The sequence below is a fragment of the Coturnix japonica genome, chromosome 12 (assembly GCF_001577835.2).
Source record: "Coturnix japonica isolate 7356 chromosome 12, Coturnix japonica 2.1, whole genome shotgun sequence".
Lineage (NCBI taxonomy): Eukaryota > Metazoa > Chordata > Aves > Galliformes > Phasianidae > Coturnix > Coturnix japonica.
In genome coordinates this window covers 10,812,306-10,821,282 of record NC_029527.1, presented here as the reverse complement: position 1 = coordinate 10,821,282, position 8,977 = coordinate 10,812,306, and the positions used below count along the sequence as shown (strand labels likewise).

Here is an 8,977-nt window from a genome sequence, read left to right as displayed (position 1 = left end):
CTGAAATGGGAATAAGCGACAGCTAATCTTCCCCCCTGGTCTCCAGGCCTCCTGCAGCACTCCTCATTGGAATGCACCCCACGTTGATCACCTCATTTCCTAACCAGATGAAGCACAATGGTTTCTGGCCCGCCTGGCTCCGGAGAGCTCTCATTACAATAGCAGCCTGGGTATTAAAAAAAGACAAATACCTCCAAGATCCTTGTCGGCCTAATACATTCTTACTAGGGCTAATAAAACACACGTAGTTTAATAGATGAAGACTTACTCATTCTCCAAAAAATATCTTGGTGGGAGTGATGATAAAACTGTTCACATTCTTCCATTTTTGAGCCGAGCGTTATTTGTGTCGCTATGAATCACCGCCTCCGCGAGCAGGGGAAGGGGAAGCCGGCATGGTTCCTGCAGGCAAAGGCTCCAGCTGAACGTGGAGAGGGTTTTTATGGCTTTCTGGGAAGCATTTGTATTGCTGTCATTTTTACCGATGCTGAGTACACGGGGAACTCGAGCTACGAGAGATGTTTCATCGGGTCTGCAAAATGGAGCTTCCATCAGCACTTCCCAAACAGAATTCATGAAGAAGAACTCAGATTTAAAGTGTGAACTCCGGAGCAGTTCAGTCCTTGGTAAAGTGGAGAATTTGTAACATCCAGAACATTTATTCATAGTGAGGCTGGCAGTGTCATACACCCCTCAGCCAGCCTGCCTGTCTGCAATGGTGAGGAGGGATGGGGTGGCCACAGCTAAACCCAACAAGGCCTGCAGATGAGAGCAGGGCTGTCCTGAGCACTGCAGGAACATCAGCAGCAGTTGGGATAGGCAGGTATTTCTGTGCCTCCCTACTGCATGGGAAGCCCAGTGTTAAGAGTGAAGGTGGGACAGCAACTCCTGGTGGGAAAGCAAAGCCAGCTGGGATGTAGCTCCAATACTCCATATTCTATTCAGCAAATCTTGTTTCATTTTCTCTCTTTCTTTTTTTTTTCTTTTTTTTTTTTTTTTTTTCTCTTTTTAATTTCCTTCAACATATTTTCTCTCTTTTCTCCCTCCTTTCCTTTTTCCTGCTCTGTGCAGCCCTTCATTAAATAGATATAAAGCTGCACTGGCTGAAGAAACGCAGCACCTCTTCTTACAGTTTGTTATAATTTTTTATCCCGCAGATAAAAAGTTCACACTTTGCAGTGTTTTATGATGGTAAGCAGCTTTATGAATCTGTGTGGGCCACGGAATAAAGCTGGAGCAAAAATTCACTGCAAATAGGAAATTGTACCTGGTAAAAAACCCTTTGTTTCTCAGGCTTTGAGGAAACTCTTCATCATGGTTGCATTTGAAGAAAAATAAACAAACAAAGAACAACGAAGTTCTATTGAAAAGTAGAGCAGAGTAGCTAGCAGGATCCCCATGCACACAGACGTGCCAGCGTGCACACACAGCTGCACTCTGTGATCCCGGTGTTAATGGCCCAGCATCAACATGCAGGAGCTGGGTGATAATTATGGAGCAAAAGGCCTTTTACTACGTTAAACTCAAAACAAAACACCGGGTTCATGTACTGAAAGTCCTTTATTTCAATAGCTAAGTGAAGTACGTTCAAAAACTTGAATGATAAGAATATTTTATTACATAGCACGCTTAAATGTTGCTTTATGAAGCTCTTGCTTCACCACCTAATCATTTTTTTCTCCTTTCCATAAATCAAGCTTTCATTTCACATTCCTCTGAGAAATACTTTTGTTGTATGTTATTTCTTTTATCCAGATTAGGAAAATTCTCTGAAAAAAAAACCCTGCCTCCTCTTCTCTGAGTCCTACCTGCAAATGATATAAACAGAGGTATAATGAGACACTGAAAAGTCAACACATTAAGCTTCTTAATTAATTATGATTTGCCTATTGAGTTAATAACCTTATAAATCATTCCGCAGATGTGACTGCTTTTTCCACACATAATTGCATTGTTTATCCTATAGAGGCTTTCCATTGAGTATTTAAAGCAGAAGGTACTTGCTAATTGCAACAGTGTGAGTATGAAGCAGTTATTTGCATCATTTCTTCTTGCTCCAGACTTCCAGATATGCAGGCAACTCATAAAATCCCACTAAGTATTTGCATTTCAAGCACACTTTTCTTTTTTTCTAAATTCCATCTATAGAAGACTTTAATTCAGGTGTGTAGATGTATGTATCATACTTGACAATTAACATCCTTTCTATCTCATGTTTTTTGACCCAATATACAGGCTCCAATAATGTACTTAGCTATCAACATAGGGCTAGATAGATTTTATTACAGTTACCTTTATGCCTCTAGGGGAAACACCACTGAATTTAAACTATTTCCTAAGGTGATGGGGAATAAAAAGGTCTGATAACACTTTTCCAGCAAGCAGCAGTTCCCTGCAAGTACTCACACATCACCCATCCATCTATGAGAAATACTAATTAACAAAACACACTTTTTCCCCACCTGATGTTGCACAGAGTTTTGCAATGAGTGATTAACTTGGTAATCTTGATTGAGTGATTAGCTTGATAATCGGGTACAAATTAAGAAGGGGTGGAGGAGGGATGTTGGAGCCATTAGAAGATCAGCCAACCTCTTCCTCTCAGCTCTTGGGATAAGATTTTCAAGGCCATCAGCTTTCAGGTATGTGCTCTATGAGACTGGGGTCCAAACAGAGTCTGATGGCTCTGGTGCTATGTGGTGGGAGGCTCTGCTTTAACCCAGCTGGGGGGAAATGGGGGTTCACTTGTAGGCAGGCTGTACAAACTACTCAAGAAAGAACTAACTGGCTTTAATCTAATTCTCCAGATGCCTTTGTTTGGTGGGCTTGTTTTCCTTTGGAGAAAGGAAGCTTGCACTTGTCTCACTCAATTAGGTGTTCTGGAAAAATTCAGGTGGTTGCTTTACTATAAATCAGGCTCTGTCTCAAGGACAGGGTGTAATGGTAGATTGATAGTGTTGATCTGCAGGAGTGGAAAAAACTGTAGTAATGTACCTCTTAGTCCTGGAGGCCCTCTCTGCATTACCTGCTATGCTTTTTGTTTCTCTTAACAGCCGGTCCCTGTATGATCTGGTGATGAGAATCTGTATAAAGCATTCTACTGCATCTTTCTATATCACTTTTCCCTCTCCGTGTTTCTGATATCAGGTAGACCTGTTTAACCCTTTCCTTCCTCCAGCTGCCCTTCCTGCCTCTCTAAAGCTCTCCTAGCAGTAAAATCCTCTCTGCACGTTCCCCCTCCCTTCTCACAGAGCTCAGGCACCAGCCATGGGCAGTAGGACTCAGTGTGTTGAGCTAGGTGGGCACTTTCTGAGATCAGAGTTATTTCTGATATTAATGAGTGTATTGGCTCTTGGTGACAAGATTTGTTGAGTGCCTGCTTAAAGAGAACATCCAGCATTAGCTTTGAACCTTTAGAGAGATGTCAAATTGGAGTTCAACCCAGGGTAGCTCCCTTCCCATATCTCCCTCCCTACCACATTGTCTGAGTGCTGTGCAAGGTGTGCAAATGCTATTTTCTTTCCTGCTGTCAGCTCCCTTCTCCACATCATTTACTACTTCAAATAACGCTTTGAAAAAGGAACTCTGATGTCTGCTTTCAGATGAAAAATGACAATTTCTGGGTAACCTGTTCATGCACGTTGACAGGAAAGCTGTAATTTCAGGATGGCATCTTTCCCTTTGCAGTCATGAGATTTATTGCAGATGAATGGAACAACTGAGAAGTAATTTCTTAGTCACAATTTTCAATAGATACAAGAGGAAATGCCCTGGTAGTCCATTGAAGGGCTATATTATACATGATTTTTGGAAGGGTTCTCAGTTGTCTGTCTGCCTTCCTTACAGAATGAAAAGGTGCCTGCACAAGCACGCTTCTTCCAGGAAAGCTCAAAGGATCTTGTTTAGTTTAAGTACTGCAACATTTGTTCTGCTCCTAGGCAAAATCAACGTATTTTGAAACAGTTTTTCAGTCTGCCTTTAACTGTAGGATCGACTGTAAGACCAGCTGGGTTAACTATAGAAATACTTGTTCAAATGAGAAACTGCTGTTAGGGCTGTATTTCTGCTGCAGGGTGTATTTCAGTTTGAACCTTGAGGCTTTCCATAGATTTGCAGCTGTACTTTCAGCCAAATGGGGAGAAACCTTTAACACAGGGTTTACACCCATGTGGTACCCATAAACTGTTTAATAACAGATTGATGCTTTTCTTAAGCAATCATGATCAGCCAGGTGACTTTTCACAAGGAGCTCATTGTCACAAAGGCTGCCACAAACCTCCATGGCAGGCAGGACACAATGGAAGTGCTGGCAGCCCTAGAACATGGGGCCACTTATATTAGAGTTACGATAAACACTCTGAAAAGCACTGCCAGTTATTTTAAATTGCTTTATTCTCTGCATCCCCTGATCACTTTCAAACTGAAGTGCTCTTAAAAACTTTAAGTACTCCATTAATTTTAAATTGCTCTGAACTGCACAAGCCCAGAAACCCAAAGCGCTCTTGAAAATTTGAAGCACCACAATTACTCTGAATAACTCCAAAAATGTGGGTTCAAAATCCCTTTTGGTGTTTGTTTTTGGTTTGTTTTTTCTTTTTTACATTCATATTTTCCCCTGCAGGGCAACAAACAGAGCGGAGACGTAACATCTTCATCCCTCTAGAAAATGAAATGCGTGTTCACACAAATCTTTCTGCACGTTGTTGAAGAAACAACTTAAAAATATATATGTATATAATGACAAAACCTTTAATTATAGACAAGCACAGACAGAAAATGTGTGTCCCTTCATATGCTCCAGTCTATCTCAAATCTTAGATGCAGATGGACATCTGCAATGCTGCTTCCCTGTTACTGATGACCAGTAAATCCAGTGCTGGCCACTGTGTTGGTGTAGTATCTGACAGCTGGGCTCCTCTGGGACACCACAACATTTCTGATTTCCATTTGAGTTGGCAGCAATCTTCATCAAAGAATCATAAAACTAAGGTTGAAAAAGACCTCAAAGTTCATCTAGTCCAATGTTCCAGCTCCCAAAAATATTGCCCACTAAACCATGTCCCGAAGTCCCACATCTATCTTCTTCTTGAGCCCCTCCAGGGACTGCAGCTCCACTCACACCCTGGGCAGCCTGTGCCAGTGCATCACCATTCTTTCAGAGACTAAATTTTTCCTAATATACAACCTAAATCTCCCCTGGTGCAACTTGAGGCCATTCCCTCTTGTCCTATCATCCCCAGGAATGGCACTACATGTGCGGTTGTGTGGAATAATGAAATGAGTTACATTAACTGAAACAGTGGGAGAGTGAAGCTTGTAGGTTGATGTAGCAGGCTGTGTGTTCCCAGCTCACGCTGTCAGCAGCAGGAGGTGGCAGCAGGTCCCTCCCTAGGGATGTGGCCCTGCAAGAGGGTGACAATTGGTCACGTAGAAAACACTCAGCAGCATAAAGACTTAAGAGCAAGATCAGAAAGTGAAATTAACTTTGAGACGAGCACCTCCAGGGGATGCCCTGAGCACTGCTGAGCTAGCAGCAAACTATACATATTTCTTATTCCATATGTACTGGACACCTACTGAGATGCTGTTGGAGACCTTGTGCTGTGCATGCACTGCCCAGAGGAGCAGAGCTGGGTGTTCTCCCCATCCCAGGGACAGCCGCCTGCTGCTGCTGCCTTAGTGCAACGTGGGCAGTGCTTAGGAGGAGCCCACAGACAGCAGCTTTCAGCTAATATCTAATCAAAAGGAAATCCCCCTCTGGCAAGGCGTGGGAGGAGCAGCACAGCGCTGTGCTTTACTGGGTACAAGTCACACTGTGATCTTCAGCTGTTGAAGAGCATTAGGGATGAGTAATGCATAACGCAGCAGCACAACAGGTTGGGCCCCTGGTGAAGGCTTTGATTTCAGTGGCAGGCATTGACAAACGGCACCAAGAAATGCTTCGTGTGCCCAGATAAAGCCACCTCAATACTATCTTAATTAGAAACTTTAAGAAGCGTCTCATCACAAAGAAGTTATAGAGTAATAAAAACGCAGGAAGGCTTTTGGGGCCCTCCAAGTCATTTGTTTTATGTTTGTCTTGCCAGTTTTTTTTGTTTTTTTAAAGTAATATTTCTTGCAAAATAAATAATTCAGCGTCTTTAAAAACATAAATATAATCTCTGATCGTTACTTCCAAGAGACAATATCAAATATTTAGGTTTTCCTCTTTTCTGAAGTAACTGTTTCCATTGCAGGATCGTGGCCTCCTGTGTGGCTCAGCAACACAAAGCTTTAATCTTCAGTCAAAACAACTATCAAACACTTTGCAACCCTCCCTGTCATCAAGAAACCTGCTGTTTAAAAGCTCTCTGCTTTTAGGCTCTGATCTCTCTGCTACCTTCAGCTGGGAGTAAAAACCTGAAAAATTGGAAAAAATTGGAGAAAAGCAATTCTTCATCTCTCTGAGGAGACTGATTATTATGGGAATGTAGTGGCATCCTCGGTTTCCTTTGCTGCATCTCTAATTCCACAGATGTGAGGAATTCAGGCAGCACAAGGGCTGCTATCCTTGCACCCCTGAGTGTTTCCCACTGCTACTCCCTCCTTGTTAACGCTGTGCAATCAGCCAGTTCACAAGCAATTAATAACGGTTCTGATTGCATTTCTTCTCCTCTGCCCTCCTGCTGGCAGAGGCATCCGCTCAGGTCTGTCACAAGCTCTTCAGGGCATGTGCATCTTGTCCTCCCACTGCCAGGTGGAGAGAAGTACCTTAAGGTCTTTGAGAGATGTAGGTTGCTGTCCAGTACCAATTTCCTTCATTTACAGTGGTGCGGGTTGATCTTGATTATTCTTGAACTCAATTTTAATTCAATTTTAATTAACAGGACCTTACCCCCAAAAGATCTATGCTGGCATTAAGGCTATGTGAATCCACGAGAAACGTAATGAATATCTGCAGTTGGACATTTGGGCTCCTGAATGAAGCAGTCGACTGCAAAGTGAGTTGGAAGGTTCCCTGCATGGCAGCAGGCAGCACAACAAAAGAATAATGCAGCCTTCATGTGGTAGAATCATAGAATGGCTTAGGTAGGAGCTTAAAAATCATCCAGTTCCAATCTCCTGCCGTGGGCAGGTTGCCAGCTACTAGATCAAAGTCAAGGACCAAGGCTGTTGCTTCTCTTGACAAGCTGCAATATGGAAGGTCCAGCATTCTTTATGGGGTGGTTTAACCCCATCAGAGCCCAATTGCTTCTGGCCAATTAAAGTACAGCAGAACACCTTGGGTATTTTGGCTTTGTTGGAGGAGCAGCAAGAGGATGGAGAAAACTTTCACACTGTGGTTGATCTGTTCAGATAATAGCTGGCCAGCACCACCTCAGTTACATGACCTTCTGGCTTCAGTGCACGTATGCAACAACCAGACTTTCACGAGATCTGAGCTCAGAATACTTGATTTCTATCAGCTCTCAGTAGATTAAGAGAAAAGATTTAACCCATAGAAATGAGGACCCCTGTGGGTAAGGAGAGCAGGCTGTTCTTCTTGCAAGCAAAAACTGTGTGACAAAGGATAATAGAAAAGTGTAACAGTAAGTCAAAGCAGCTACCTGGGATCCAGTAACCTGTAGTATCTGCTGATTGGGCTGGTGCTTCAACAACCACCAACTCAGCATTTGCCTGAGTGGAAAACATTGAAAACCATTGGATTTGAACTCTAGGAAAGTAGAGACCTTGGTTCAATAGGTACCACTCTTATAGCAGTAAATGCAGTCTCCAGCTGTGTCATCACTCTATTAAAAGATGCTGCTTTTCACTGCAAAGCCTGATTCCCACATTTCCACAGTAAGGGGATCCACCTCAGCACTTACAAGTGTCCAACTGCACAGTCTTTCAGAAATAATGACTAATTACTCATTCTCATACCCAGAGCTCTCTTGGAGGCTGTCTTCAGGTCAGGGCTCCACCGCGTACCCATTCTTGCATTCGCAAGTGATACAATCTCTTTCAACACATGCCTGTAACTAAAAGAAAACGTGTGCCGTTTCATCACGTTCGGCTCAGCAGGATGCTCGCCCTGCATCAGGCTCAAGCATGGGTCAGCAGCAAGCTGGATCGATTGGGATTTCACAATTTCATTCCCGTTGGCCAGCAAAGCATTGCCTGGTGCAGCCCCAAGGAGTGATTTCTGCAGAACCGCTTGAAACATACCCACATCATCCAGTCTTTGGCAGCTAATTCTTTAAGCTCATATTTAATTCATTTTGTGTGCTGTGTTGATTTGGCACTGATCTGTCTTCTTGAACATTACATCGTGGGATACCAAGTCAAATATTTTACAGAAGCTAAAATCAACACTATTTCCTTTATTAAGCAAAATTGTAATCTTGTTATAAAAAAAATGCAGTTAGTTTTAGGAGACCTATTCCTCATCAGCCCCCGTTGATGGGATTAATGGTATTATCGCTTACTATTTTTTAATTTCTGCAATTGTTCCTCATTGCCTGGGATCCATTATCTCCCCAGGACCAAAGCTCAGCAGGCCTATAGATATCCAAATCATTCAGCTTTCCCTTCAATAGCAGTTTTTCTTCTCCTGCTGTAATTTTACATGTGCTCCACAACCCGTGTTAAAACAGCATTAGCAGTTGATGAAAAAACAACAAGTTCTCTTCAAAACCTTTCTATGCAAATTATTTAGATGGCTGATTTGGAGATGCTTCAGCAGTTATAACCATCGCTTACTGCCCCTCTGTACTTCTGCTGTTATGCAGATTGTTGTTTCATCATCATCTGATGGGAATGCATCATTTGTGGTTGTTTTTTTTCCCCAGGTTCAGAACAGGAATATTTGCTCATTAAAAACATTTGCCTTTCTGTATAATTATAGCCATTTCTATAATTTCAATTTGGTAATAGTCCAAAGACATTAGTTGACTTCTCTTCATTCCTAATATATTTTAAAGATTTTATTGCCCTTTCCTCTGTAGCCCATCCCTTG

At 42.5% G+C, this 8,977-nt stretch overlaps 1 long non-coding RNA gene across 1 annotated transcript; it reads left to right on the top strand.

The window, feature by feature from the left end:
* Positions 1-2,567: 2,567 nt before the first annotated feature.
* LOC107319732 lies at positions 2,568-8,557 on the top strand. The gene is made up of 2 exons (XR_001557907.1): positions 2,568-2,642; positions 6,237-8,557. It is a non-coding gene; the product is annotated as an uncharacterized LOC107319732 (long non-coding RNA).
* Positions 8,558-8,977: the final 420 nt, after the last annotated feature.